This window comes from Eptatretus burgeri, chromosome 13 (genome assembly GCF_056783735.1).
Source record: "Eptatretus burgeri isolate ZD-2024b chromosome 13, Ebu_testis_v1, whole genome shotgun sequence".
Lineage (NCBI taxonomy): Eukaryota > Metazoa > Chordata > Myxini > Myxiniformes > Myxinidae > Eptatretus > Eptatretus burgeri.
In genome coordinates, this window is record NC_140973.1 from 41,688,281 (window position 1) to 41,710,893 (window position 22,613).

General features: G+C 43.9%; 1 protein-coding gene and 1 long non-coding RNA gene across 3 annotated transcripts in view; one reads left to right on the forward strand and one right to left on the reverse strand.

Moving 5' to 3' along the window:
• Positions 1-22,613, reverse strand: part of LOC147014295 (uncharacterized) — a 130,829-nt gene that overhangs the window by 80,357 nt on the left and 27,859 nt on the right. For both annotated transcript variants that reach the window (XM_085852186.1, XM_085852187.1), the window contains exon 2: positions 19,838-20,045. The gene's annotated coding sequence lies outside the window, so the exon portion shown is untranslated. The remainder of the gene's footprint in view (positions 1-19,837; positions 20,046-22,613) is intronic.
• The window catches only part of LOC147014296 (uncharacterized), a 75,475-nt gene that overhangs the window by 3,205 nt on the left and 49,657 nt on the right, over positions 1-22,613 (forward strand). Inside the window, exon 2 of the long non-coding RNA XR_015050707.1 lies at positions 16,259-16,296. This is a non-coding gene — a long non-coding RNA (uncharacterized LOC147014296). The remainder of the gene's footprint in view (positions 1-16,258; positions 16,297-22,613) is intronic.

A 22,613-nucleotide genomic window follows, 5' to 3' on the forward strand; every position in this document is an offset into this window, starting at 1 on the left:
CAAAATGAGTACCAGTTCCAGAGTGTGTACTGGTAGAGGGGCACTGCATCAGCAACACAGTCACACTTCAAGAAATGATAGCTACCCCAGCAGCTAAGCTGCCATACAACCACCACCACAGGTCACAGAACTCAACCAACTTTTTTTTTTGAGGTCAACACAGGCCAAAAGGACAACATGGGGCAAATTTCTAAGATTGTCAAATTTCTATCTGATTGACTTGATATTTGAAGAGGATTTGCATATCAAGGTCAATGCATTCAACCACCAATTATTTTTAAGGTCAAAAGATCAACAGGCCTAACATCTAAAATTGATAGATTGGGCCAAAATCTACATGAAATATATATACGTCTTTATATTTATTTATTTATATACATATGTATATATATATATATATATATATATATATATATATATATATATATATATATATATATATATATATATATATATATATATATATATATATATATATATATGAGGGGCAGTCAATAAGTGAAATTAAAATGACGATAAAAATTTGTGAATGTAATGTGTATAGTTGTAGACGACATATGTTATATCTATGGGTAAGTCATGTTTTGCCTGTTTTTGATCTGGCAACATTGAGCGTATGACGTCAGTCGATCAGTTCCAAGATGGCAGCTCCCTTGGAAGCATGCACCAGGGAAGAACAACGTTCTGTCATTGGTTTCTTGGGAAGTGAGGGTGTGAATCCCAGTGAAATCCATTGCAGAATGTAAATGCAATGTGGTGCCACATGTTTATCGCTGCAGCAGGTGTATGACTGGGACAGGAAGTTTTAAAGTATAAACGGTTGAGATTGGATAAGTATAAACGACCAACTGTATTGTGGTCAAAAACCACACAGACAGACACCAAATTGTGAATTTTAGCATGATGTAACCCATTCGTCCACAAATTGAGGAGGAATATTGTTCCCAGTTCAGATTGATCACCAGATTGGCATTTATCATGTACATCCATCCATCATGATGGTAAGATATTCTACGACCCCCAAAGGAAAAGCATTTAGACATTTGTTTCGGTGTTGCACAAACATTGGTTAATTGTGAGGTTTTTGACTCTCATTATCAACAAATGGATCGTGCGTGCTCCATGAAACATGAATGCTCGAATCAGAGCCGGATTAAGCCTCGGCTGGCCCTAAGGCACATTTTTAAATTTTAGAGAATGGCCTGAAAATTTTAAATTAGATCTCGGGCTCATGGAAATGGACCCCAGACAAAAGATGAACTGATTCAAGAACAAAATATTTAATACAAAAAAAGACAAATATTTAATGTGAAAAGAAAATAGTTTATTTAATCCCTCTATACAATTTGCAGTGTATGAATATATGCATGACAAAACACGTACAGAGTTGGCACTTTGCTTTACAGTTTACTAGACGTTAGATTGCAAAGTTGCCTAAATTTTTGTGGCCCGAATTTTTGGCTGTCCCTAAGGCACATGCCTTGTCTGCCTAATGGTCAATCCAGCACTGGGGTGAATATCCGAACATCGAGTGAGGATGAGGTGGGAATGATGACAGGAGGAAGGTAGAGGTCTTTCACTCAGAAAGTTCGAGCTCTTCCACGATCATTGACCATGCACATAAATAAGTACTTAATGCTTTTTGGTTTTTGTTTCCCTGGAAAAATTGGTGGCAATGGTAAGAGTAGATACTGTATGTTTAAACTGGATTTAGATACCGAGAATAATTGTGGCTGGAGGGGTACATGTTTGTGTGAGGACTGGTAGTTAGTTTAGGTATGTGTAGTGATTGTGTCGGTTTTGAGAATGTCTCGTTCATTCCTTGCACTACAACCCACTTTATGCCACCTTCCCCTCTCCCAAACAACTATATAGTGCAGTATCTACAAAAATATACTTGCAAGCCTGTGGAACCCAGCCCTCCTTTATGTTGCGTTGTTTGTATTAACCTCCAAACTACAAATTGTAGCTCCAATATTTTTACCTCCACCACCAAAGTTGGACTGTTTTCACCCCTGTCTGTCTGTTTGTCTGTGTCTGTGAGCAGGATATCTTAAAACGAGATGGACGGATTCAGAGCAAACTTGGTGCACAGATTGGGTGTGTGACAACTAACAAGAACGAATTGATTCGGTTTTGGTGAAGATTCGGATACAACAATTTCATTAATCTTTTAAGTGATTCTTCACCATGGAGAGATATTTCAAAACTTGGTTGATGAGTTGAATATAGTGTGTGTGTGTGTGTGTGTGTGTGTGTGTGTGTGTGTGTATGTGTGTGTATGTGTGCGTGTATGTGTATGTGTGTTTGTGTGTTTGTGTGTGTATGTGTGTTTGTGTGTATGTGTGCGTGTATGTGTATGTGTGTGTTTTGTGTGTGTGCATGTATGTGTGCGTGTGTGTGTTTGTGTGTGTGTGTGTTTGTGCATGTGTGTGTTTTGCGTGTGTTTGTGCGTGTGTGTGTGTTTGTGTGTGTGTGTGTTTGTGCCTGTGTGTTTGTGCGTGCGTGTGTGTTTTTGTGTGTGTTTGTATGTGTGTGTATGTGTTTGTGTGTGTGTTTGTGCGTGTGTTTGTGTGTGTGTGTATAATGTGTATGTGTGCGTGTATGTGTATGTGTGTGTTTTGTGTGTGTGCATGTATGTGTGCATGTGTGTTTGTGTGTGTGTTTGTGCATGTGTGTGTGTGTTTGTGCGTGTGTGTGTGTTTGTGTGTTTGTGCCTGTGTGTATGTGTGTTTGTGCGTGTGTGTTTGTGCGTGCGTGTGTTTTTGTGTGTGTGTGTGTTTGTATGTGTGTGTATGTGTGTGTGTGTGTGTGTGTGTGTGTGTGTGTGTGTGTGTGTGTGTGTGTGTGTATGTCTGTGTGTGTGTTTGTGTGTGTATGTGTGTATATGTGTTTGTGTGTGTGTATGTGTGTGCGTGTGCGTGTGCGTGTGCGTGTGCGTGTGCGTGTGCGTGTGTGTGTGTGTGTGTGTGTTGTCATATAACATGACAAAGATGGCGGGAGAGGGGATGGAGTTTGTCTATTCATGGCTGTGACACTGATTGGTTGTGAGGCTCGGTGCAACGTGATTGGCTCCTGGCAAGATTATCGAATTGACGTCATAACTTTTTTCTTGGAGGAATTTTCAAAATCGGAGATGGTTACTGTCTGCGCGGGGTATTTTTACATATATACGCCAAGTTTCAGGAAGTTTCGATGAAAACGGTAGGCTGTGAAACTAAAAAGTCCACAAGAACAACAACGTGAGTAAGACTGAGAGATCCTCCACGAGGATCTAACAAATTGCTCATTTATATTTTGTCCTTCAACTCCACTGTTGGTTTGGGCGGTGTATTGACCAGACCGCTGCCTCGATCGCTCCCCAAAAAAATAACCCGGCTTACGTACATGAAGCAAAAATATGAATACTGCTTATGTGCATATATAATACATTGTAGTAATATAAAGCTCGGATAATTGTAATAGTGAATATGAGACTTCTGAAGATACCATGCGTTCAGCTTGCGGGAAAACCAACATGGCAGACGCATGATTTATTCCTGACAATTGTGGGTGGAGTCAAGCCACCTCTCCAACCAATGGGTTCGAAGGCTTCCTCCACATGGAGCTCCATTGGTTCATGGGCGCCAGCAGTGACCACTATTTTCGTTGTGTCTGTGTGACTCTCTCCAGAGCATAGCTCCGTCACGTTTGATGCGATATTGATGAAACTTGGACACAAGCTAGATATCATGGTCTAGTTGTGTCTTTTTGAATGAGGGGCGGCCCACGCCCCTTGTGGGCGGAGCCACGTCCACTTGAACTTTTTATTTATTTATTCTCGATTTTTTTCTCGCAATTTCATTTCCTAGAAGCTGTGCGTAATGTCCATAAGTACAACATATAAAAAAATCCGATTTGATTTGGTCAATTTTTACGGAAGAGATAGGTTTTTATACGTGTGTGTACGGTAGGGCTTTTATACGGTAGGGCTTCCTCAAAAGCTTCCACTCACTCAATTGGCCTGATTCAGATGACGTCACCGGTCACGTGACTGGCAGCTCCGCCATATTGAGTGGCAAGAGAGTATTACCGCGTCCATAACAACCAGTAGTCTCCACCAACTACACTGTTATTTCCAAGCAAGCGATTTTTTTTATGCAAATGGGTAAGAGTTGTTGTGCCCTGGGATGTACTCCGATATACTAAAGACTCTGGAGTGCAGTTTTACCGCTTTCCCGCCGAAGTAGACCGACGAAATCTTTGGATATCGGTTCTGAGAAGAGAAAAATGGCGACCTGGCGAATAAATAAGAACAGAGTTCAATTTGTTCGACCACTTTATTAGCGTGGAACGACAATAATCAAACAAGTATTGAACAGGTTGAAACACCCACAACATCCCTGGCTCCGGGTCAGGCTGCGCATGCGCACTGGCACAGGGGACCGTCGATATGTAGAAGTACCGTAAAGTACAATGTTCTCTATCTCCCTCCGAGTCTTTATTATGTTAATAGATAAAGGCTGAGAAAATATTAAGTTTAATGAATGAACAAAAGTTTATATCGCCCATCGTGTGACTATTCCATGGAGTAGTCCTTGTGCCAGGCAGGCACGCTGGTCGCTCTGGTGGATCGGCGTTGACCTATCGCTGGTGCTGGTGGTGTCACATCGGGCCCCAGTGGGGATGGGGCTCTCGGGGTTTCAGGGGCCGATGGTGGCGTCTGAAGGATCGCGCGCCTCGGTGTGCCTCGTCCTGGTGCTGCTGGCGTGTCTAAAACGGGTGTCGTCTTGCGCCGGGGTGTGCATACTGACGTCAGTGCCGGCGTGGGCCCCGTTGGCGTCGCAGATGTCACGGGTTCGCTGTCGAGGTCAGGCAGTTGCGGTGTTACAACGGGTGCAGGTACAGTGATGCGGGTTGCTAGATCATCATAGATAGACCGGGGTGGCAGCTGGTCATTGCGAACTGGGCTAAACTTGCGCAGGAATTTCCTGTTCCGAAGTGTGACTCTGCCCGAGCCGTCGATCTTGATCACGTATTGGTCGTGTTGGCGTACCTCCACGATACTGCCTGTCTTGTCCCATTTTTTTGGGTGGAATCCTGTCTGGTTCTGTACGCGGACTTGGTCCCCTACAGCAAGTGGCGGAAGGCGTTTGGTGTGTTCTGCCCAGGTGTCGGCTGTGCGGATATGACGTTTGCGGAGGGCCTCCCCCCTCGCTTTCAGGGTCTCATGCCAAGTGTCGTGCGGTCTGTACTTCCCGGGGATAATTGGGATGAAATCGCGTATCGGGCGGCCGAAGACACACATTGCCGGGGAGATCTTCGTGTCAGGGTCAGGCGTGTTACGATATTGTAGTATCGCTCTCTGCACAGCGTCAGTGTCAAGTTCTCCCTGCGGGCTGGTGTTGTCCGTGATAAGTCGTTTCATTGTCTTAACTCCAATCTCCGCGCGACAGTTGTTGTGAGGGAAGGCCACCGATGACAAGCGGTGGTGTACGCCCCATCTGTGCAGGAATGACCTGGTCTCGGCGGAGGTGAACTCCGGTCCCCCATCCGACGCGAGCTCTTCTGGTGTCCCGTACGTCACGAAGGCGCGACGTAAGTGGTTTATGAGTCCGGCGGCGCCACCCGTCGACTTTGAGATGATCGGCCAGTTCGAGTATCTGTCCACTGTCACAAGGTAGTGTGCACCCCTGTGTACAAAGAAGTCCGAGCACACTGCCTGAAAGGGGTAAACGACCGGAATAGGTGGAGTTGGTGGCGCTCCAGGCTGTGATGGTGCCATCCGGTGGCAGTGTTCGCAGTTTTTCCGAGTGGCGCTGATGTCGGCCGACATGCCTGGCCAGAATACAGAGGATTCTGCGCGGGCGGTCATCATTGATACGCCCTGGTGGGCAGCGTGTAGGGCGCTCAGCACATCGCCGCGGAGTGAGGGTGGTATGACTACTCGGTCCTTGTATAGGATCACTCCATCTGTCGATGTAATGTTCTCGCGGTACTGGTGATAGTCGCGAATTGTCTCTGGCATCTCAATTTTTGAGTCGGGGATGCCGTTCATTGTCATTCCCTCCAATATGTGCATATCGCCATCGCTGCTGGTGGCTTCCCTGACGCGATCCCATGTTACTGATCGCAATGATTCGAGGCCCGCGGCACACCATGCCAGGTTGTCCTCGACGTCGTCGTCATACTCCGGCTCAGTTTGGCGTAGGAGGGACAGGACGTCGGTGTGCGTGCTTGGTTGGAGGTGGGTCGCTATGGTGGCATTGTCATCTGGAAGGTTCATGAGTGGAGGTCGCGTGGTGCCAACTGGCCTGCGCGACATGGCATCTGCCGCCTTGTTCTTCATTCCCGGGATATGTATGATGCGGAAGCGATAACGCAGGGTCTTCTCCTTGAGGTTCCTGAGGCGGGGGTTGGGTATGTCGTCAAGTGCTCTGTCCGAAAGGAGTTTCAGCAGTGGTTTGTGGTCTACCGCAACGATCAGGTTCGCGCAGCCCAGTACGAAGTAGCGCGCTTTGTCCAAGGCGTCCGCGACTGCGAGAGCCTCGCCCTCTATGGGCGCGTATCTGGATTCTGCCGCGTGTGTAAATCTGCTGCCGACCAGGGTTATTTTCCATCCATCAGTGCAGCAGAATGGTCTAACTGGCACGCATCGGCAGTGCTTTTGAAGCAACCAGAATCCGATTCCCTCCTTCGACCAGTCCGTGGCGATGCATGTTGGCTTAGTTTTGTCAAATATGCGGACACCGTGTTCGATTTCTTGTACGATCACGTCTTTCGACTCGCGGAATATGTCCTCTAACTCCATGGACCACTGGAAGCGTTCTCCACTTTTCAGGAGCTTCCGGAATGGCTGCATTCGTTCGGCCATACTAAAGGCGTATGCCACCTGGTTGACAAGCCCGAACCACGATCTGACGTCGGTGATGTTACGCGGTTGTGGGAAATCGTGGATTGCTTCCAGGTAGCGGCTGCACGGTCGCACGTCGGTCATGGTGATGGTGAAGCCCGCGAAGTCCACCGTGGGTGCGCTGAAGACAAACTTCTCCGGGTTGAGGATGATTCCATTCCGGCCGCATATATCCAGCCATTGGACCGCCTGGAAGTAGCTCCCCTCAATCGTGTCTGACCATAGGAGCGTGTCATCTACGCACTTGGTCTTGTTACCAATGTCCGCGACGATCTCATCGTATCGTCGTGAGTAACCGTCCCCCGATGCCATATACCCTTGTGGGGCAGATAGGTACCGGTAGCGCCCCCATGGAGTGATGAAGGTCGTCTTGTGGCGGTCGTCCTCGTGTAGGCGGACGCTATGGTAACCGTTCCATGCGTCGAATACTGTCTTGCGCTTCCCGTTAGGTACGCGTCTCGCCTGGTGGAACGGGGATTGGGTGTGGTGGGTCTCGCGGAACGCATGCTTGTTCAAGGCCTGAAAGTCGACGGTGCGTCGCGGCTTGCCATTCTTTTTCGCGCAAATTACCATGCGGTGACACCATGTCACCGGCGTGCCGACGGGTACTTCCTCCAACACGCCGAGCCGAACGTCCTGGTCGAGGCCTGCTTTTACCTCATCTTGCCAATGTATGGCCACGGAGATGGGAGTGTGATGGGCAACCGGTGTCGCGTTCTCACTGAGCATAAGACGTAGTGGCGGGCCGGTCATTCTCGGTAGTGGCTGGTGTGGGCACGTGTTGAATGTGCTCTGAGCATACATCCTGAGTAAATGTGACTGTAGTGCCTCTCTGTTGGCCTCGGTCGCTGGCATGGGGAGTGTGGTCGGCTTGGTCGGCGGCTCCGCGCGTCGCGGGCAGTCGCACAATTCCGAGGTCGTCAGATTCACCTCTCCGAGTGTCGGGAATCTGTCCGAGATCATTCCCAGGTCCATGCAGGCCGCGCGGGAGAGGAATATGCGGTCTGAAGAGTCCGTCACATACGCGATTTGGCGCGTCTCCAATCTCCGAGCGTCGTCACTGTTACCGGCGAATCTGACTACCACGGCTCCGAGGATACGAATTCCTCTGTTGTTTGCGGCCTTCATGGTCATGGATACAGGTATGAGGTCCTCGGTACTCAGGCCCATTTGTTGAACGACTTTAATGCCGATCAGGCAGCTCTGGCACCCCGTGTCTGCCATAGCGGGTAGGGTTACCGCGCGGGTGTGTTTCAGGAGGTTAAAACCCAGCGCTTTGTAATCCTCGCGCTTGTTGGTGAGAGTGAGGTTGACGTATGGCTGCGGGTCGGATATGCGTTTCATCCACTTATCGCACATATCATCGTACAGCTGGTGAGCGAGGGGAAGCGTGCGCATTTCGTCCTCTGTGCTGGCCATGGTGACCGTGCATAGCTCGACGAAGGCTGCCGTCTGCTCGTCGTACATCCCGTCGGTCTCCTTAGATGGGGGTCTTGCCGATCGGCCGCCCAGGCACGCCTTGTCGAGGTGATTCTGGCGGTCACACTTCCGGCACTTTTACCGTATCCGGGGCACTCGGCGCGTCTGGCGCGCCATTGAGGCGTTTTGCCGTGGCCCACCTCGCCGCAGTAGATGCATACTCCTTCGGGCTTGGCCTTCCGTTTTTCCGGCCTGGCTCCTACTCTGGCGCGGACGTCCTGTCGCTTTCCCCGCCGATACGAACTACTGATCGCGTCCGTGCTCTGAGTGTCAAGCAGGCGCGATGCCGAGCGTTTTCCAGACTCTTTGGCCTCGATATACTCTATCATGTCCTTTAATGGCATGTCCTGGTTCTTCTCACCGAGTAGGTCAAGTTGTATTGCTTGGTCCGCGATGCCACGGGCAACCACGTTGCGCAATATCTCTTCGGTGAAGTCGTTGACCTGATCGCACCCCGCCTTGGTGCACTTCATTTCATACTTGCACGTGTCCGCCTGCCCCTTGATGCGGGCGTGGAACGACCGGACGGGCTCCTCGTGTCCCTGCCGCATGTTAGACAGGGCCACTCGAGCTACCATCGTGTTCTCCGTCCGGACGGCGAGCGCCTTCATGGCGGCGAGGACGTCTTATTCATCGCTGCCCACGAGGCTCCGACCCGCCGCGCGAGTGAGGTCCTTTCTCAGCTCCTCCTCACAGCACTCCAGTAGCTGCGCGACTATGTCGGGTCCGACAAGCTTAGTACCTGTTTTGTATTCGCCCCAGCGGGTTATGAAGTACGACCAGGCCTCGCCCGTTCCGGCCAGTGCTATGGAGGGACGCTTGAGTTTCTCCATCTTGGCATTCGAGCTCGCCGCCTTGGGGGCGGCGACGTGCACAGTGGCGTGTATACTCAACATGGCGGCCACCACTGCCGCCTCTGCGTGTGTAGCCATATAGTCACAACCCTCGATCGGGCACTCTGCTTCCACCGGCGCCATAGGAACAGCTATTCTGGAGTAAACGTTCTATTTTCGGTGATGCACACGTGTGTACAGTGTCCTGGGGGCGAAGATTGGGTACAGAACCCGAGAAATCCAAACTCACTGTCGACGTTCTCGTGGTCCGTTTTCACCCAGTCGCGTCCTCCTCAGCACCGACGATCTTTACTCGACTGCATCAAGTTGTTTGATTATAAATAAGAACAGAGTTCAATTTGTTCGACCACTTTATTAGCGTGGAACGACAATAATCAAACAAGTATTGAACAGGTTGAAACACCCACAACATCCCTGGCTCCGGGTCAGGCTGCGCATGCGCACTGGCACAGGGGACCGTCGATATGTAGAAGTACCGTAAAGTACAATGTTCTCTAGCGAACATGACTGGTTGTGTGGCCTTCATTTTGTCTCCGGTATGTAACTAATTTCTGATACGTTATTTCAGTCGTTGGTATTAAATAGCTGGTGGTTACAAATTATTGTCTGATTTGTATCATTAAAATGCATTATATCCCTTGTTTTATTGACAGAATGAGATAGGCTAGATCGCCTTTCTAACAGCTGTCTAACGCGCACAGTTCTGCGTTGTTTCACTACAGAAAGTCACATCGATATGTATAAGACATAAAAAAACTAGCACTTGGAAATATCCACAGCAATGTGGCATTACACCGGATGTTTGTCATGGAAAAAATATAATGTATCTGTAAGCAAACTGACGAACGAAGATTTTCTACAAACTTAGCATTTAGACAAGAGCTTCACTTGAAATTAACTTGTGGCAGCAGTCAGGTTAAAAAAGTGACGATGGTTGCTGAACAAAACAAGCAACAACGATAATACAATAATAGTGAAATGAAAGAATACAGGCTTACCTTTACCTCACGAAAATACAATAATGGTGAAATGAAAGAATACAGGCTTACCTTTACCTCACGAAAATACAATAATAGTGAAATGAAAGAATACAGGCTTACCTTTACCTCACGATAATACAATAATAGTGAAATGAAAGAATACAGGCTTACCTTTACCTCACGATAATACAATAATAGTGAAATGAAAGAATACAGGCTTACCTTTACCTCACGATAATACAATAATGGTGAAATTAAAGAATACAGGCTTACCTTTACCTCACTATAATACAATAATAGTGAAATGAAAAAATATAGGCTTACCTTTACCTCACGATAATACAATAATAGTGAAATGAAAGAATACAGGCTTACCTTTACCTCACGATAATACAATAATAGTGAAATGAAAGAATACAGGCTTACCTTTACCTCACGATAATACAATAATAGTGAAATGAAAGAATACAGGCTTACCTTTACCTCACGATAATACAATAATAGTGAAATGAAAGAATACAGGCTTACCTTTACCTCACGATAATACAATAATGGTGAAATGAAAGGAAACGGGCTTGACCTTTGCCCTCACGATAATACAGTTCTTGTCGGCTTTCGGCGAGATTATGTCACTAACAAACCCGGCGACATGAGTAAGCGTCCATACTCTTGAAGGCTTTCAGGCTGGCTTGAGTGTAATAGTCCGGTGGTTGGGCCAGGGAACCTTGCAATGTTTGGTAACAATCATGTTTTCATTTTTTTTGATAGATCTTAGGGTTCAGATGAAATTTAGGCTGGGTGGCCACTTGTCACTGTCTTGGCTTTCTCAGAATCCAAGATGGCCACCAAGATGACCACCATATACAATCAAAATATAAATTAGGCTGCAACTCCTGTTCTAAGTACAGTAACATGATGAAATTGGTGTCTAACTATATGTTTTAGTTACCAAGGAAGTGGATTATGATGTTATTGGATAATTTGGTAGCCATCTTGATGGCATAAATGCAATATGGCCACCAAAATTACCTGTAAAACTGCCCAAATCACACTAAATCTAATGTAATCGGTTGTAAATGCAGTTGAGTTATAAAGTTTCTGTACATATGTGTGCTTTGTGAAGCATATACATGTATACTATGATTCTGAAGTCATTCGCCAATTTATAAGCAATATTGATTTTGATAGCAATATAGATAGCAAGCAAAATATAAGAACAAAATGTAATTAGAATCGGACAATATTTATTGTAATAATTCTCTCAGACATGACATTGACGTGACTCAAAAGTAGACATACATGTAAAGTATATGATACTCCCATTAATAATAATAATGATAATAATACAATAATTTGGCACCTTCACATTGCTCAATGTTTCAACGCTATGTCAATAGATATTATATTATAATAAATGAAGCTAAATTAAGACCCCACTGGACAAAATAAAAATAATGATAATAATTTGGCACCTTCACATTGCTCAATGTTTCAACGCTATATCAATACATATTTTACTAAAAAAATGAAGCTAAATTAAGACCCCACTGGACAAAATAAAAATAATGATAATAATTTGGTACCTTCACATTGCTCAATGTTTCAACGCTATATCAATACACATTATACTATAATAAATGAAGCTAAATTAAGACCCCACTGGACAAAATAAAAAAAATAATGATAATAATTTGGCACCTTCACATTGCTCAATGTTTCAACGCTATATCAAAACACATTATACTATAATAAATGAAGCTAAATGAAGACCCCACTGGACAAAATAAAAAAATAATAATAATGATAATAATTTGGCACCTTCACATTGCTCAATGTTTCAATGCTATATCGATACATATTATACTACAATAAATGAAGCTAAATTAAGACCCCACTGGACAAAATATCTGATATCTAGGAACTATTCATCGTCCTCATCCACGACATCCATTGCTCGGTCATTTGTCTCATCGCTGTCATCAGGGATGTCCGCATGATCTGTTGCACTCTCATTGATGTTGAATGGATTGGAACAAGCAGTACCACCACCGCAGGTGCAGAACATTGTGCACGGAAGTTGGTGCCCCATACATCCACATCTCCCACCTCTACATGCTTGCTCAGATGTGCAGCCACATCTGACCAGCTTCAGAATGTGCTCCGGGGCATAGGGTACCCCGTCCTCCATATTCCGAGGGAAGAGACACTGTTAGTTTCATCAGCTTCCCATCCGTGTTCCACTGCAGCGAGAGTTGGCAGATCCCCACTCAGTCCTTAGCTGCCTTGGTCTCCTTCATGACCTGCTTGTCAACTTTCCGGATACATTCATCCATGTCGCCATTCTGATCATCATCCACAAGCCTGAGATTTGTGGCAACATGCTTCCTGAACACTAGTAACGTTGCCACTCCAGGGGAATGTAATGCCAACATATCTTCAGCGAAATGTTGGATGACGTTCTCAACAAGGACCCATTTGGACATGACAGATCCACCCTTGTCTGCATATATTGCTTCAATATCGAGCGAATTCCAAACTTTTGAGCGATCATAACCGACTACATTGACAGTTTCAGCGAAAGCTTTGTCATCAGCAGTACCTTTGCTATCAATCGTGGTAGTTCTATGAGCATCACGATGGAAAGTCATATTGCAGCGGTGATGATACATTGCATCTGCAGCGTGCAAATCTGATGGTGCTCCAATGATACGGTCACGGACTATTCTACCCAGTTCATCTCCACGTTCATCACAAAGGTCAAGTAGGTACTGCTTTTACGTCTCCCCATCAGCCATCTTGTCTGTGGTTACTCTCGACGCAGGGACTCTGTACTGTTGTGGCACCTTGGGATCATACTCATTCGGTAATACGCAAGGAGTTATGTCATGGCAGAACAAACAGTGCTTCTGAAAGTCAAAAACATCACCACTGGTACTCGAATGCAATCGCTTGGACCCAGCGTTGGAGTCATCATCTGTCTCTTCCTCTGGCATACGCTTGCCCAACTTATTGAGAGTGGAAGGAGATACATACTTGGATACACAATTTTTGTGACATATAACAGTAGATGATCCATCAGATAGTTCTTTTCGTAGTCTGATATCATCTTGGCGAAGGTTACTAGCTTCCAATATTGTGCCGATTCGTGAAGACTGTATCAACTTCCCAACCCCACAGTTGTAAACTGTCTTGAAGAAGCATTCCTCGGCACCCTTGCTGTCTCCTGCTTCAGCCATATCATCACTCACATCAGAACCTCCAACAAAAACAAAGATCGTTAAGAGTTATCGATATATTGGTGTATTTCACATTGGAAGCACCATGATATTTATGTCTTGAGTAGGTGGAACCAGGGGCTTCGAAACAGCATCATTACTTCAGAATCAGATTATATAACATGTCAAGCACATGTGTAACCAGCAGGATCATTGTTCAACTGCATTCACAATCGATTATGTTAGTTTTTAGTGTGAGTTTTTGTGATTTTGGCATTTTTTTCAGGTATTTTTGGCGGCCATATTGGATTTGTGCTACCAAGATGGCCGCCAAATGACCCAATAACATCATAATCCACTTCCTTGGTCTCTAAAACATAGATTTAGACACCAATATCATCCTTTTACTGTACTTAGAACAGGATTTACAACCTAATTTATATTTTGATTGTATATCCTGGTCATCTTGGTGGCCATCTTGGATTCTGCAAAAGCCAAGGCAGTGATAAGTGGCCACCCACCCTAAAATTGATCCAGGCACCAATATCTATCAAAATAAGCCAAAAAACGATTGTTACAAAACATTGCAAGGTTCACTGGAAATATGCTGCTCTGCCACCGGAATATAACGACTCGGCGTTTCAACAAGGTAAACATAGATGTCAGGGAAAACGATTTGAGGCCAAAATTTCCTTTCTGTTCTCCATTTATCCTTTAAAATAATATAAGGATCTTCACTAAGACCTCACAGCTTCAGTTTTTCACAGTACCTCTTCTTAGAAATATCATCTAATCCATGGAAATAGCCCAGAAGTTCGCGTGACACGTGCGTGGTTGCCATGATTTTTTGCCACTCAATATGGCGGAGCCTTACCTTCCGCTTTGACGTCACTCGCTTAGTGCATAGGGTCAATTGTACCTATCATGGCATTGTTCAATAATACCCGCGAACCATTGTCGCCTCCTGGCTAGTTACGTCTTTAAAAATTATATTCTGTATATACTGTACTGTATGTGTACATACATTATGGTACATATATACTGACAAAGTGAATTAATATGGTGTTGCTATTATATATAGCACAGGCATGGTGGGTCAAACAGCAGACCCGTGGCAAAGTTCCTTGCACAGTATATCCTTGTAACAACTGTTCAGTTCAGTTTCTTTATGACGTCATTCACAGCATGAGTTTATTTTCTAAAATAAAGACAACTTCCTGATTACATTGTGATATCACGATTACACAGTATATTCAGGGCTTTTTTTTCTTCCAATCTTTCAATTGAACTCTTCCATCAGGGGTGTGTTCCACAAACAAGTAGCTTGTATAGCATGCTCGCCAAGTGGCTTAAGACCTCAAGCAATCACTCCAACGAAACTTTTGATAAGGAACGGCTGACTTGGCAAGTGATAGCAAGCTGATTGGTAAACGGAACACACCAGCATCTTGTTTGGAACATTTTTTTTTTTTTAGCAATGTTTAATGTGCCATGTTATTTGGTTTGTTTAGCTAATAAAGCTAGAATTAAACATTTTAAAACCGACAACTGAAATATTTAAAGCCAATTACAACATCATCCAATGCAATTCGATTCGCCGTTGCCTCGTATATATACATTTGTTTTGTTTTTTAATCAGTTTTGATCAGGAAATGTCAAGTTTGCTTTAATTATTTATCAGTGTTATTTACAATTTTATAAACTAGTGCGTGCCAGTACGTGCAAAAAAATAAAAAAATAAGAACAAGAAGAATTGTGATGTCAATTGTGATGTCATAGCACCATGTCCTGTCATTGGTTTGGTAAATAAATGGCCATAATTTAGGAACCACTTGTCCGATTAATATCAAACCTTGAAAAGGCACATCCACAGTGCCCCAGCAATATACTTGGCAAGTTTCAACTAGATCGGACCAGTGGCTGTCGAGAAACAGCGGTCACAGACAGACACACACACAGATTGCTGTAATTATAGATAGATGTTTGTGATTGATGCATTGCATCTCTGTCTATGATTGTATGAAGTCGTGTTATTTGAGACATGCATGCTCTCCCTTCCCTGCCCTGTACACACATCCCTCCAACTTGCACGTTGGATCTTCAACTCCTCTGCAAATCTGAAAGTATACGTTCATGAAAGTTCTGCTTCTGGGCTAGTTTGCTGTGTAGTGCAAAACCACCCACATGGATTCGCTCTTTTTAATTAATGTCTGGACATTTCAAAATACTGAGCTTATGATAGCCATGATTAGAGCCAATACCTGTATATAGTTTGCAGGTGTCGGTGAAAAGCATCCTGAACACCTTGCAGCTGAATACACCGACTTGCCTTTGCATCTTATTTTCAAACTTCGTTTTGTGTGTTTACCCAGTAGTAGGCTGATAGATTTCTGTGCTGATCTTTCTGATACCACTGCCCTGGCAGGTTGGGCAGTGTAAATTGTTGGCCTTGACTACCATAATTGTAGCCAACAGGAAGGCGTGAAGTCAGTCAATGTGAGGCCAGAAATCTCACTCCCCATTGGTTGGTAAAAGGAGCTGGACTAAAAATACATGCTCTGCATGCCGGTGCAGGGCACACATTTTGCCTAAGTAGTAGTGTCCGTAGCACATGTTGACACAAAGTTCGAGAGCATTGTGACATAGTGACTATGGTGGTAAACATATGTTAGCTTGGACACTATGATGCTCCTTTGTCCAGAAATGGATGAAGTAAATTTAGACCTGGCCAGGTTTCAACCTGAAGCCACTTGCTCTAGACTCCTGTGTTGACCAATGTTGTTCGAGTCGAGTACCAACGTGTTTTCTCCTGCTTTGTCGCCCCCCCTCCCTCAACAGGAAGTTACAACACCAACAACATTTCAACAAGAGGCAGGGTAATAAGCATTGGTAGTTTGGGATTCAAACTAAATTGTGGCTTCCAAATTATCATGGTAACTTCGGAATGTGCTCATAATACCTGTTATAATATGGAATGTAGTTGGAGAGGGTGTCCATTTATTAAATACTCACATAATGGCAAGGGGAAGGTTGGGGGTAAATTGAGAAAAGGAAGAGAAGGGGAGGCTAATTGGAGAGAAAGGAGGATAATAGGTCAGAGGGAGAGGAAGGTGGGGGAGGAGAGAGAAAGAAAAGGAGAGTGTCGGAGAAGTGCTGAGAGAGAAAAAAAAGTTTGGGTGGAGGAAGGAATAAGGAGATGGAGGGGAGTAAACCTGTCTATAGCATCAGGGTAGAGGGGGGGGGGGTTGAAATTCAAACATTTCACCTTTATATTTTGTGTACATGATAAATAGGTTTCACTGAGTGTGCCATGGATATGGGAGAATAATGCTAGAAATTTAAAATAGTGGGAAATTATTTAAATGATGGCGATGAAATGAAAAGGGCAGGATAGATCAGGCAAGGGAAATAATGTGTAAAGTGAAGGACAGAGGTATGAAAGCATAAGGAGGTAGGACAGGGAGTTTGAAGCAAAAGGAAAGGTGTGGGGAGGGGAGAATCGAAGGGAAGGAAGGGGAGGAGGATAGGGGGGAAGCTATGACAGAAACAGGGGAAAAGAGAGAGGTGGTGGATACCGTCTTGAATTTATAATCTTACGAACAAAATGCAATTTGGAAAGCAGTCCAAAAAGTAGGGGCAGAAGAGAGGAGGGCACACATTTGATCAATCTCTGAGGTCGTAAGATAGAAGGAGTATGTCTGGTGGTGTGGATGGGTGTGTGGGAAAAGTGTCATTTTCAGTGAAGTTCAGCATCAGAGCCTCACAGTCACAACTACCCTTTTGTCAAACCGTCACATAATGATGATTAAAAGGTTTTTTTTCTCCTGGAGAGAGATGGCAGCTGGCAGTGGTGGAGGGGTGGTTTTCAACAGGAAGTGATTCTTCACTGCTGGGAGGATGGGAAAGGTTTGGTGGGGGGAAAGGGTGGTGGAGGGAGGGAAATCACAGAAGGTCGCTGCATAGCATTCCCACCCACTCCCTTCTACCTTTCCCCATTCCTCCATCACCCTCCCACTATCCTGAGTGCCATGACTTAATCAGCTGGTAGCAAGTAATTTAATTAGTGTACAGTGTGCTTGGGTGGTTTGAACATTGGTGCTGTTCATGTGGTTCTGCGTTAGTTGAGAGCTGATTTTATTAGGGGCTTTTGTGGGGATATTCACGGTCAGTGCTTTGGGGTTACTTGCTAAGTGAAAGCCCATCGATGTGTCTTGGGAAACATTTTGCTATTCCGCAGTGGATCAGAGAATCAAACAAACGAAAAACTTCAGTGTTCTCCTACAGAGCACAGTCTGGCTGTTCAAACACTGCAATCGAAAGATGGCTCGAAAGTTGATCTCACCATCAGAAGTAACATCATCACCATCAGTTATAACATCACTGGGTGCCTGTGAGCTGCAACATCACCATCTATAACATCACTATATAAGCGTTGTAACAGTTATATAATATCACTGTAAGCTGCAACATCACCTTTAGCTGTAACCTTATCATCAGCTGTATATAACATCACCATCAGTTATATAATTTCACTGTAAGCTGTAACATCACCATTAGTAATATTATCTCACTGTAAGCTGTAGCATCACCATCAGTTATATAATATCACTGCAAGCTGTAACATCACCATTATCTGTAACTTCACCATCAGTAATATAATCTCACTGTAAGCTGTAACATCACCATCAGTTATATAATCTCAATGTAAGCTGTAACATCACCATCATTTATATAATCTCACTAAGCTGTAACTTCACCATCAGTTAGAAAATCTCACTGTAAGCTGCAACATCACCATCAGTTATATAATCTCACTGTAAGCTGGAACATCACCATCAGTTACATAATCTCACTGTAAGCTGTAACATCACAATTATCTGTAACTTCACCATCAGTTATATGATCTCACTGTAAGCTGTAACATCACCATTATCTGTAACTTCACCATCAGTAATGTAATCTCACTGTAAGCTGTAACATCACCATCAGTAATATAATCTCACTGTAAGCTGTAACATCACCATCAGTTATATAATCTCACTGTAAGGCTGTAACATCACCATCAGTTATATAATCTCACTGCAAGCTGTAACATCACCATTATCTGTAACTTCACAATCAGTAATATAATCTCACTGTAAGCTGTAACATCACCATCAGTTATATAATCTCACTGTAAGCTGTGACATCACCATCATTTATATAATCTCACTGTAAGCTATAACATGACCATTATCTGAAATTTCACCATCAGTTATATAATCTCACTGTAAGTTTTAACATCACCAATAGCTGTAACTTCACCATCAGTTAGAAAATCTCATCAGTTGTAAGCTGCAACATCATCAGTTATATAATCTCACTGTAAGCTGGAACATCACCATCAGTTACATAATCTCACTGTAAGCTGTAACATCACCATTATCTGTAACTTCACCATCAGTAATATAATCTCACTGTAAGCTGTAACATCACCATCAGTTATATGATCTCACTGTAAGTTATAACATCACCATTATCTGTAACTTCACCATCAGTTATATAATCTCACTGTAAGCTGTAACGTCACCATTATCTGTAACTTCACCATCAGTTATATAATCTCACTGTAAGCTGTAACGTCACCATTATCTGTAACTTCACCATCAGTTAGATAATCTCACTGTAAGCTGCAACATTTCCATTAGCTGTAACGTCACCATCATTTACTTAATCTCACTGTAAGCTGTAACATCACCATTTGCTGTAACTTCATCATCAGCTGTATATAACATCACCATCAGTTATATAATCTCACTGTAAGTTTTAACATCACCAATAGCTGTAACTTCACCATCAGTTATATGATCTCACTGTAAGCTGTAACATCACCATTATCTGTAACTTCACCATCAGTTATATGATCTCACTGTGAGCTGTAACATCACCATTAGTTATATAATCTCACTGTAAGCTGTAACATCACCATCAGTTAAACAATCTCACTGTAAGCTGTAACATCACCATTATTTGTAACTTCACCATCAGTTATATGATCTCACTGTAAGCTGTAACTTCACCATCAGTTAGATAATCTCACTGTAAGCTGCAACATTTCCATTCGCTGTAACGTCACCATCATTTATTTAATCTCACTGTAAGCTGCAACATCACCATCAATTATATAATCTCACTGTAAGCTGTAACATCACCATTTGCTGTAACTTCATCATCAGCTGTATATAACATCACCATCAGTTATATAATCTCACTGTAAGCTGTAACATCACCATTAGCTGTCGCATCACTTATATAATCTCACTGTAAACTGTAACATCACCATTAGCTGTAACATCACCATCAGTTGTATAATCTCACTGTAAACTGTAACATCACTATCAGATGGCTGCAAGATGTCTGTTGCAAGCCAAGACATACCACGTGATAAACATGCACACTTGGTGGCTGTGTTCCACGGGCCAGTTTAGGAACGTGGGTACAGACAAACCCTGTCCTGTTACCGTGGCCCTCGTGATGACGACAACGGGCGCCTCATTAAACATGTGCTGTCACTTTCATGCTCAGGCCAAAGGTTAGGATCCAGCACCACTGCGAACACTCCAGGCGGTCTTCCCAGCAGACAAATCTGCAACAAAACAACGACCACTGGTCTCAGAGTTTGACAAGATTTGATCGTAGACAATCAAGAGTCACTTGAGAGGTTAATGATAACAATCAGGAAGATGATTATCATTTTTGAAGGGTTGGTTTAGATATGTGCTAAATATGTTGTTGGTAAAGGACAGCTTTTGTGTGACAGCAATTTTGAGGTTGGCAAACTTGGGGTGGGGTTTGAGGGAGGAAAGCGAATGCACCAAACACAGCAATGTTTATCCCATGAAGAGCGGTGTCGGTTAAGCAACACAGAAATGAAAACGTCCTCTTCACTGGGTGGCTCAATCATAAGGTTCAAATCCAACTTGTTGACTCTGGTATGTTGCACGACTTAGGGGGAATTCCAATCCATGAGATTTCACTTCATCGATGACGTATTCATGAGAATCTGATTTTGGAGCTTGAATATTGGAATTTTTCTCAAAGTAAACCACCAGGTTATTCACAGACATGGAAGATGAAGCAACTGATATGATGAAGGGATGCTGAGGAATAAACACGCTGAAGTGCCTGAAATTCACTGCAAAAGCAGTTCAGCTGTTATGTTAGCGGAAATGCCGGACAAACCGACAGCTGGGCCGCCCGGCTGTGAGTTAGCTTAACTCTCTGCCTCTTCCTGCTCCTGCAGCTGACACACACACACACACACACACACACACACACACACACACACACACACACACACACACACACACACACGTACAGTCATACAATTTATCATCCTATGTGGCCACAATACCATTCCTAATAACCTCCCATCCGATACAGCTGCATCACATGCACTCCCATGTAGCCACATATTCAGGCAATCTCCAATTCCATATAGCCTCATGCCCCTTAACGCACCCCCCCAGCACCATATTCTGTAGTACACTCTGGCACTGCCCCGTGCACTGCCCCGTCCGGCCAATATCCATTGGTGCAGACCTTACAACAGAAACGTTCACCTTTGTTTCTAACACAGCATTCCCAGCTTAAGCCTATCAGTTTATCACCACTAGACCATGTGTTTGTTTTCCAATTGTTCCAAACACGTGACAATTCCTGGTGTGAATCTACCATGGATGGACCTGGTTCAATGTAAGTTAAAAAAGATATAAAAGTACAGTAAATTATCCTTTTTTGCATGCTGGAGCACTAGGCCAACATTTTTCTTTCCCCAAGCAGTGAAACTAAAAGGAGTGAAGCCAAGCACATCTGCTCACATCTGAGAGGGGGAGGAATCGGTTGCTGTGTTGCAAAGCTCTGCGCTTTGCTGACTCAGTATTCCCTCGGTATACCGGACTAGGGGTACATTGGACAACTTTTATCTGAGCGACAGCAGCAAATTTGTCTTCAACTCACCAATGCAAGCTTTCACCAGCATATGTTGTTTCATAACTTCTCAAACGAATATATAAACGCAAAGCAAGGCAATGCCGTGTGAAGCAGAGCGTGATTTTTAACAGGCGAACAAATACATGGTCTGGTCAGGGCCGGTGAAAGGGTATTAGGTGTCCTCCTAGGGCTTGGCAAACTTTCAGTTCCCCCCACTCCCTCAACACACAATTAACTTTCAAAAATGCATATTGTGCATTAGTATGAATAAAACTTCTGCATTTATAATTTCAGATTTATTAACCTCCGCCATCGAAGATCGGAGGTTACTGTTTTCACCCCTTTCTGTTTGTTTGTTTGTTTGTTTGTTTGTGAACAGTATTATGGAAAAAACTCCTCGACGGATTTCGACAAAACTTGGTGGGGGGGATGAGGTCTGGTCCAAGGATCATGCCATTAGATTTTGGACTTGGTCCAAAATCCAATATGGCCGCTATGGCGGCCATTTTGAAAAAATATTAGAATTTTTTTTTTTTGCATTTCTACATGTTTTAAGTGATTTCCAACCCCCCCCCCCAAAAAAAAAATTGTTGGAGAAAAAAAAAATTTTTGCAACTTTATTTTTCAACAAAATTTCGATTTTTTTTTTTTGAATTTCTACATGTTATAAGTGATTTCCAACAAAAAAAACATGCCACAATTATAATTGCAGCTGATTTTGGAACTTCAGGTGGATATACCCACGTAAAATCAATTTCTGTCTCAAGGAATCTAGTTATGACGAATGAATTGAGGATGTAAAAGTTAAAAGTAAAAGGGAAAGTTGCAAACTATAACTCTGTGAGCACTGTTGACGTCAAATTGAATGAATAGGATATCAGGTTCACTTGAGTGACCTTGCAGTATTGGCGGCGGAGGTTTTGCACTCTACCGAGTGCTCCCCCTCTAGTTTCACATGAAAAAGGTGAATCTGATCCTGATTGTATATTCTCATTGTTCTACACTTTCAATAATACTGTATACGTACTCAAAGAAGTGCACGTTATGTGTGATATGGATCACGTGATGTCATACGATGTGTTCCTGCAACAAAGTTGATTGATCATTACAATTTAGAACTTCACTTTCTGCGCTCTCAGTTTACCAAATGTAGAAACAAGTCCCTTCAGGTGAATGTTTGTGCAATTTCATGATCTATTGATGAGTTGGATAGCCCGACAAG